The sequence below is a fragment of the Euphorbia lathyris genome, chromosome 3, assembly GCF_963576675.1.
Source record: "Euphorbia lathyris chromosome 3, ddEupLath1.1, whole genome shotgun sequence".
NCBI classification, from domain to species: Eukaryota; Viridiplantae; Streptophyta; class Magnoliopsida; order Malpighiales; family Euphorbiaceae; genus Euphorbia; species Euphorbia lathyris.
Window position 1 is genome coordinate 59746015 of NC_088912.1, and position 9045 is coordinate 59755059.

Genomic DNA, 9045 nt, shown 5'->3' on the forward strand with positions numbered 1-9045 from the left:
TTTCACTGAATTTATTCTTTACTCAATCTCTTTATAAATAGAACATATATCCATATATTCCTCTTTGAATTAGTTAAACCGAAAGAAAAACTTTTCATGGTAAATTTATACGCAAAGTATCAAACTAGCTAGTGTAAAAGAGATATATCATTCGTCTTTGTATCTCAATTTTTATATTGAAGTATTCGGGACGGTGTAAGCACGCATGTTTTTGAATCTTTCGTCTCAAGGCATTTAAAAGCACAAAATTTCCTTTCCCAAACCTAAACTATTACAAATATAGATTTATTAAGGACTTAGGTTTAATATATTTGTTTAGTCACGCCCGTGATAAGGGTGGTCTCGTCCGTGACTTTATATAAATTAATTTTCTTTTATGTTCGTTTAAGAGGTACCGACCATGCCATGGGTGGACGCAATCGTTACTTAAAACTTTAAACACGTTTAATTTTGCTTTAATTTCTAACGTTCCTTTCATACCTCGATTGTGATAAGGGTGGTCGCAATCGTGGCCAAAAGTAGACGGTACTTAATGTTCTTCCCTTTCATACCTCGATTGTGATAAGGGTGGTCTCAATCGTGGCCAAAAGTTAAGAATACGACTACTTGATTAAATTAACACGAAAATAAAATTGAAATTATAAATTGGGAAAAAGAAAAATAGCACATTCATCCTATATTGACTTGAAATTCAACATGTATTATGGCTAAAGTTTCCTTAAAAACTTCAATTGGTTTTTAATGTAAGACGAAAATCATACCGAGCTAAAAAGCTAAAGTTGTTAGTTTGATTTATGCCTATAAACCTAATTAAAAATTGAAAATAAGATTTATATTTATCATGTAATCATGATATAAAATAGAGATTTGAAACTAAAGAAATTTTACTTATATACATTTACTCGAGACGTTTTGATAAAAAGTGTTTCAGAGATTTGTAAAAATATTTGTTTAAAAATATTGCCCGTATAGAAATATTATTTCTAACGATAATGATAACCTTAAAATATACTTAACCTTATTTTTGAAAGTTAAATTGTTTGAAACATATGAAATATATAGTTAACAAAAATATATGTTTATGAAAAATTGTCATTATTTTTGAAAAATGTTGCACATTATATAAAAATGTTGCATTTCGTGTTTTGAAAATGTTGCATTTTATACTTTACTTAAACATTAATAACAACATGCATTTATACTTAAATAAATAACATTCATTCTCATTCGTTGCATTCATTCGTACTTAAATCAAAATGAATATGAAATATCTCCTCCCACACTTAATTTGGACCATGTCCTCATTGGTGCAAAAGGCAATAAAACACGAAAAATAGTACGAAATTAAATCATACGAATTTGAATTAAAAATATGGTACGATTGCATTCAAACTTAATAATAAAGATAATTGTACCAGACATAAGTAGAAATATTGTACCAAACTTTAACAAAACATAATAATAATAACGAAATGAGTGAAAGATAGAAAGGATAAAACCTATCAAGGGGAACTCGGCGGTGAAGGCATAGTCTCAACTCCTTGGCGTCGGAAGAAAGATAACAACCGGCGACGAGTAGATTTGTGCTCACGTCTCAAAGTAGTGATATTGGCATCCACCGTGTTTATCCTCGAACTCATTTCGGTATTGTTGGCAACTACTTCAACTAACCACAAATTCATGTGACGGTTATGCTTGTTCATTTGTGTCAAAACACGTTGCCATCCAACTTGTTCTTCAACATTCGGTTCCTTATTTTCTTGCTCTTGGTCATTGGCATCAACATTCTCCTCCTCCTCCTCATATTCCTCATCATGCTCCTCATCATCATCATGGGCACCTAAGCTTTGTGAACTTGAAGCTTCACCACCCAAAGTAGCAAAAACATGTCTTGTACGAGTTTCATAGGAGATAAATGCAGGTGGTCCCAATTTATTTAATAAATTGGCTCTTTGAAGTGCCGTGATATCCAATGAAGGTAAACCAACATGAGGCATATTTTTATAATCCGCTAATTCACCCCGAGCATCCAAAACAATGCCGGTAATTAAATTACCCATTGGCACTTGCTTATTGCGTGGAGCGGAAGCTCGGACCAAATTAGTAAACATCATTCCAGTACTATCAATGGTCAAATTCTTAAAAATGCAATCTAGCACAAACAATTCACGGATTTGCACTTTGGAACTCTCAACCCGACCAAATAAAGAGAAGGATAAAAATTTGTGAAAGAAAAAGATACAATTATCCTTAATTAATTTGCTAGATGTGTTCTTCGGACGAAAAACATCGAGGTCGGTCAAAGATTGCCAAACCGTGTGTGCATCAAACTTCTTTGGTTTAGAATAAAAATCTTTAGTAGGAAAACCAAACCAACGGCCCATTGCCGCATACCCGACTTCAAAACGAACTCCATTATTTCGAAAAGAAATAATACCTCTCTTCTTATCATAAGTTAGAGTGACCAAAAATTCCCTAATATGTGATTTATTACTAGGAAACGCATACTAGCAAATCTTGTCCAACCAAGAACGGTTAAAAATTCATCAATACGTTCGGTAAAAGAAAATTCGTTTACCGTTTCAGTATCTAGGAAAGGCATGTCGACGAACTCGATTTGGGTATGTGAAAAGTGGGGAAACTTACGTCCTTCGGCCTCTGTTGCAATATCAAACGGTGCTCCATATTGAACCTGTAATCTATTGACTTCAGTGGCTTTGGTTTTGTTAGCAACGGTTTTTTGTCTAGGCATTTTTTTTGTGAAATTTTGTGAAAGAGATGAAGAAATTTGAAAGAATGAAAGGAAGAGTAAAAGATAATGGTGGTGATTTAGGGAAGAAGAAGATGAATAGGGTAAAGATTTATGGGGAAGGTGAGTGAATCTTTGTGTTGGGAAGAGTAAAAGATGAGTGATTGGTGTAAATAGAGGTGATATAAATAGGTGTAAGTAGTAGGTATTGATTAGGATAGAGTAATAGGTATTGAATTAGAATAGGAAAAGTAATAAAGGCAAAAAACCATCCAAATCCCGTCACTCAAGTCGCATGTCGCGATTGAGATTTTCAAAATCTCAGTCGCGACAGCAAGCTTGTCAGGGGAATAAAAGCTGCTGAAAAATTGTTTCTTTGCTGTCTCAACCGAGATTTCAGAATCTCAACTGAGATTCTGGAATTTCTGGGTAAAAATTGGACTTATTTGACAATATCAACATGATTAATTCAACTCTTCTTGTAATTAAGTGACATTAATGCTAAGTATTAATTCCTGAAACTGAAATAAACAAAACTGAAACATTAAATTGAAGGAGAACCAAAGGTTGTTCCTTAATTAAAAAAAAAAATTGAATGAAAGAATTAATGCACTTTATTAATCATAAGGAAGACAAATACAATAAAATACCTTAGTACATATTTACACAAAAACATCTATGCATTTAAAACAACAATCACATATACATTATTTACAAACAAACAACATAAACTCAAATAGTATCCCTATAAATTGGAATACGACATACAGTGGCCCTGTCAATCTTCGCTTGAATGAAGATTTGCCTTTCTGCAGGAGAAAGAAATTTTGGACCAGAATGAAACTCTCTCTTTACAAGTCCCCCATTTTCTAGAAACTCGTAATTCATTATGGGAAATGGTTCCTTGTCAGTCCAAGGAACAGAAACTGATCCTTTGGTTCCTAGGATTATTCCACATATAATATTCCCAAACCCTATTGTCCGATTCTTCGAACGGGAAGCGGCAACTAATCCCTCCATCAAAATCTTAGAGGAATTAACTGTGTTACCTTGGAAAATATCACCTAGCACATATAAATTTGTATCTTGGACGAAACTTCTGACTCGACCAAACAGACTATGACAGAGAAATTTGTGAAGATACAACATGGAGTTAGAATTTATTGATTTGTTGTAGGCAAGACTTGGATTAAATCTCCAAAATCCTGTCAACATTCTCCATATATCTGTAGAAGTCATATCTCTTCCAGGATGGTGTGGAGTGGTGTCCCGCGGTGGAAAACCAAACCAAGCATGAAGTTCAGGATATCCGAAAGTGAATATCTTACCCTCACATCGAAAACTGAGACGAACACGCATCTAGTTGACGAAACGAACGGTAGACAGAAACTCTAATACCCAGTTCCCAATTATAGGAAACTTCATGGAAGCAAACTTGGCCCATCCCAAATTTGTCAGATAGCGATTCATGTCATCGCTTATCCCGAGTTCTTCGTTCAGGAACTCGTCCAGATACAGCATGCCATAAAATTGTGCATATCTAAACTGCAAATATCGTTTCCCCTCATCATGATTGTAGATTGGAAACCATGCTCCATAGTGTGAAGAGATATCAACTCTCTTGCTTCGAGCAGAAGTGTTCTTCCTAGCATTTTTTAGAGATTTGGTCATGTTTGTGAATAAAATTGTGTCTGTAACCTTGAGCAATGAAGAAAGAAATTCAGAATTCTGAAAGAGATGAAGTGAAATAAAAGAATTCTGAATCTATAGGAATATATAGGTTACATAAGTGAAAGGTTGTGTCTGTTTAAGAATTAAAGATGTCTAATTTATACCTTTTGGACAAAACTGACTGAAAATCTTAACTGAGATTTCTGGAATCTCAACTGAGAATTCCCAAATCCTGAAACATGGAAAATCTCAATTGAGATTTCTGGATATATATTTTCAAAAAAAAACACTTAACACTTTATGAAAATAGATTTCAAAACATGACTAAATTTGATTTTTATTTTACAAAACTTATTTGTACACAAAAACTAGAAATAAAAATTAAAAAAAATGAAAATAAAAAAAACTTAAACTAAAAATAAATAAAAATAAAAATAAAAATTATGAACGAAAGATAAGAAAAACTAAAAATTAAAAATATGAAAACGAAATAAATTAATTTTCATAGAACAAAAGATATCTTATTGAAAATTATGCGTGTCATGGTCGAGAAATTGGAATATCGATTGCGACTCGTCTTGCCCATTGGTAAGGAATGCTTTGCATTGGTCCTCCCTAGTTCTATAGAGAATTGTAAAATCTTAGTTGAGAATTAAAAATTCTCAGTAAGTTCAGAAATTTATAAAACGTCAAATAAAAATCACTGTAGAGATTTGTTTAAAAATCTCTATACAATCAGAAACTTAAATTATGTGTGATTTTTAATTCAATTGAGATTTTTTTTTAAATCTAAAGACACTTTCCTCATTAAGTACAAATATTTAAGATACATATCATATTTTCAATATTTTTCAATGAATTTTTTATTTATTTCTAATCTAATCATTATTGCTAAACTAAAGATGAATATAAAAATTAAACTAAAATAAAAATGTAAAAATTAGAATATGAAATATTAAAAACTAAAAATGTGATAATCCTTAAGAATTCTCAAGGAGAGTCAAAATTATGGACAAAGTCAATTACCTAGACCGGTTCTAAATAATGGTTCTGTTTACTTACCTGTGAATAATTTCAAGTGGGAATAAAAGAAAGTAGAAATGTACCCCCAACTTGAAATTATTATTATATTTTTTTTCTCTTTTTTTTTCTTTTTTTTAGCGCTTTCTTTTTAGCGTTTTCTCAATTTAAAGATCTAATGATTTCGGTTGAATGCCCGAACTTCTGGTTCTGGCCTCGAACAAAAACTACGCACATGAACCGAAACTTTCAAAACTATATTAAAAGTGTACAATTCCTTCCTGGCGGATAAGATAATTTCATCCTACTTGCTCATCTGTCTGAGAAGAGTTGATCGGCTGTTTCTTACAGAGATATATGTAGGTGTTTAAGGAAATGATAGGATAAAGGAAGAAATTATTTGGGTGTAATGTAGGAATTGAATAAATTTTTTACAAAGAGAAATGATGTTTTGGTGAAGGGTTAAGTGTATAGAAAAGAGGTAAATGTGTTTGAGAAGAGATTAAAAATTTTATGGTAAAACCATCGGTTATGTTCCTGACAAGCTTTTCAAGAATTTTCTCTTCTATGATGTATCTGCTAGCCGAACTTCTTTTCTGTAGACTCCTTCTGTGAATTTCATTGATAATCAAATCTCCAGGTTATCTTTGAAAAAACTTGATTTTTTTTATATGCAAACATCTAATTGCAAACGTTAAATAACAACGAGGATTTAGTCCTAGTGACCATCCTCAAATAAATAAATAAAAACTATAAATTAAATAAATACATATACTATAAACCAAGGTTCGGAATAAAACACGAAAAACATAATTTTTTGTTAAAAATTTGGCGTTCCCCGGCAACGGCGCCAAAAAATTTTTGAGGCATTGTTGCGGGAATGGCACCATATACCGTATACTTTATCATTGTATCCCCGGCAACGGCGCCAAAAACTTGTTGAGCGATTTTCGCAAGTGCACGGTATACGCTTGTAGTAATAAAAGATATCGAACCCACAGGGAATGCTTTTTAACTAAAAACTTGTTTAATTCATTTTTATTCACGTCTTTAGGTTTAACTAAAGAAAATCGTTTAATTGATTGTATTGGTTCGGATAAATTAGGATTAGATAGGAATATTATATTGAACTTAGAGAATAATTCTGTCTTGAGATTTTGATTACAAGACAGACGCTTTCGTATTTGGAATAAATAGAAGGTATAAAACTTATTTTCATTAAGCAAAGAAAGAAACTATAACTTTGATAAGATTATGAACATGTAATAATACAAGAATTTATGCAATTAAATGGCTTTGAATCGTAGAAATCTCTCTAGATCGGAGCAGATTCCTACCTTAATCAAATTAGTATTTTATATCCGATAAGCCGCGGTCACGATCATATCATCCGTAAAAACTAATTCTTTCAAGTGTTCAACAAAGTTTCTTTGTAAACATGATTGTATAAAACGTTTTAATAAAAGCACCAATTTATCATTTTGAAAATCATTTTGTCAGAACAATATCAAAATAACAACAGGAAGAATGTATTGAATGAAATAAATATATTATTAGTGAATTGTGAATCTTCACAAGTTACCAGAGAGGAAGAAACATGGATAGCATTTTAACGAAAACTTTGAGATCCGGGTTGTCAATCTTTCCCTCAAACTCCGTAGGTTTGTCAGACCTCTTTGCGCTTCAGCCGTTAGTTCTTCTTGCTGAATCTTCGGAATAGAGACTGGTCAGTCCACTACCAGAATGAAAACTTGTCTCTAATCAACCTTTGAAACTAAACTAATACTACTGTGTTTATAACTAATCTAATAACAACTTGTGTACAACAAGTTTGTTTATACAGAAATGTAAACTAATCTGACTCATTTCTGAGTCAGAGTTTCTTCAACATAATAACTCTAATAACCCTTAATCCACACTTGAATTCATAAATGAATCACTTATTTATAGTTGGTGAATGGTTGTAATTGATGGGTCGTGTCCGCTGGTGAAGGGTCGCTTTTATCCAAACGAACAGACGTGTTTCTTGGATTTAAACATGTGAAAACTTCGAATTCTGAAAATCTCAGTCGTGACAGGGGGTGAAGGACGAGCTGAAAACTTCGAATTTCCGGTGACTGGTGTTCGTATGTCATGACTGAGATTCTGAAAATATCAGTCGCGACAGGGGCATTCTTCCCCGTCTTTCGGCTGCTTCTCGTCTCCTTGAGTCGGTCTTCTGACTAATACGTATTTTTGGCACATAACTTAGGTTTTTCCTCCGTTTTTCCTCTGTTTTAGATCCGTTTTAGCTCCTATTTGGATTTAACCAAATAATTAAGTACCTTGCATCAAAGAAGTAAATAAAGACGTAAAAGTACTCTAAATGAATATAATTAGCACGATTTCAATGTAAATTTAACGTATTTATATATGATATTTTAGGTATATTTTGGGCTTAACAGTAGCGAAAGGATATCGTCAGAAACAAGGAATTGATTATGACGAAACTTTCTCTCCTGTGGCTATGTCCAAATCAATCAGAATAATGCTCGCTATTGCCGCTCACTACGATTACGAGATTTGGCAAATGGATGTGAAAACAGCTTTCCTAAACAGAAACCTGCTTGAGGATGTATATATGATGGGGTAAATTACATACGTGGTGTACAACCTTTACCCTGCATCACACTTTGGTGTACAACCAAAATTTTGTCACACTAAACTGTATGAACTTTAGGTGACCTCCCACAAAAGTGTACAGCCGGTTTTTATGACCGGTCAACGCTGGTCAAAGTTGCAACATCATCATTTTTTCATTATAGCATTAAAAAAGTGGGACCCACTCTTTATAGAATTACTAAAATAACATTACCCCTTATAAAAATTACTAAATTACCCTCATCTTCTTCCTTCAACTCCTCTCTTTCTCTTTTTACCATTTCTCTCTCACTCCTCTCTCTCTACCATTTTTCTCTCACTCCTCTCTCTCACCACTTTTCATCCCAAAAGCTAATGAAACGACCTTAAGCAGTCGACCTACCCCTTTGTTCAAGACCTTGGAACCTCGACCATACTCTTCCAAGTACAAAACTGAGTTGAAGCATATCTGAACATAACCCTTTCATGAGGGGAAAAATAAATATTGAAGAGAACATGAAGAAACTAAAGATAGTTGTAACATCCTTTCTAGCCCATAAGAGTCTATAGAAAAAGAGATTAACGAATTTATAAGCGAGAAATGCATATTTGTTTACTGTATGTTTTTGGATAACAAATTCTTGTATCCATCATCTCGATTGGGTATAATAAATCTGCATATATATAGTATAAAATTTAATTAGAAAAACTTTAATTTATTAGCCAAATATGGCACGCATCTAAACCTGATTTTCAACCATTAAAAAGAAGTTAGCTTTCCATTTTACCATTAATATGAGATAATGAGTTTGGTGCAACCACCACCAATCAAGCAAATTCAATTTCAAACACTTTATATAAAATAAAGAGGCTAGCTTGCCTTCCATTTTACCATTAATCTGCAGAAAATAAAATAGTATAGATTCAAAAATGTCAGGTTCTAGTAACCACAACCTCGCTCATATCGTTCTTGTACCAAGTGCTGG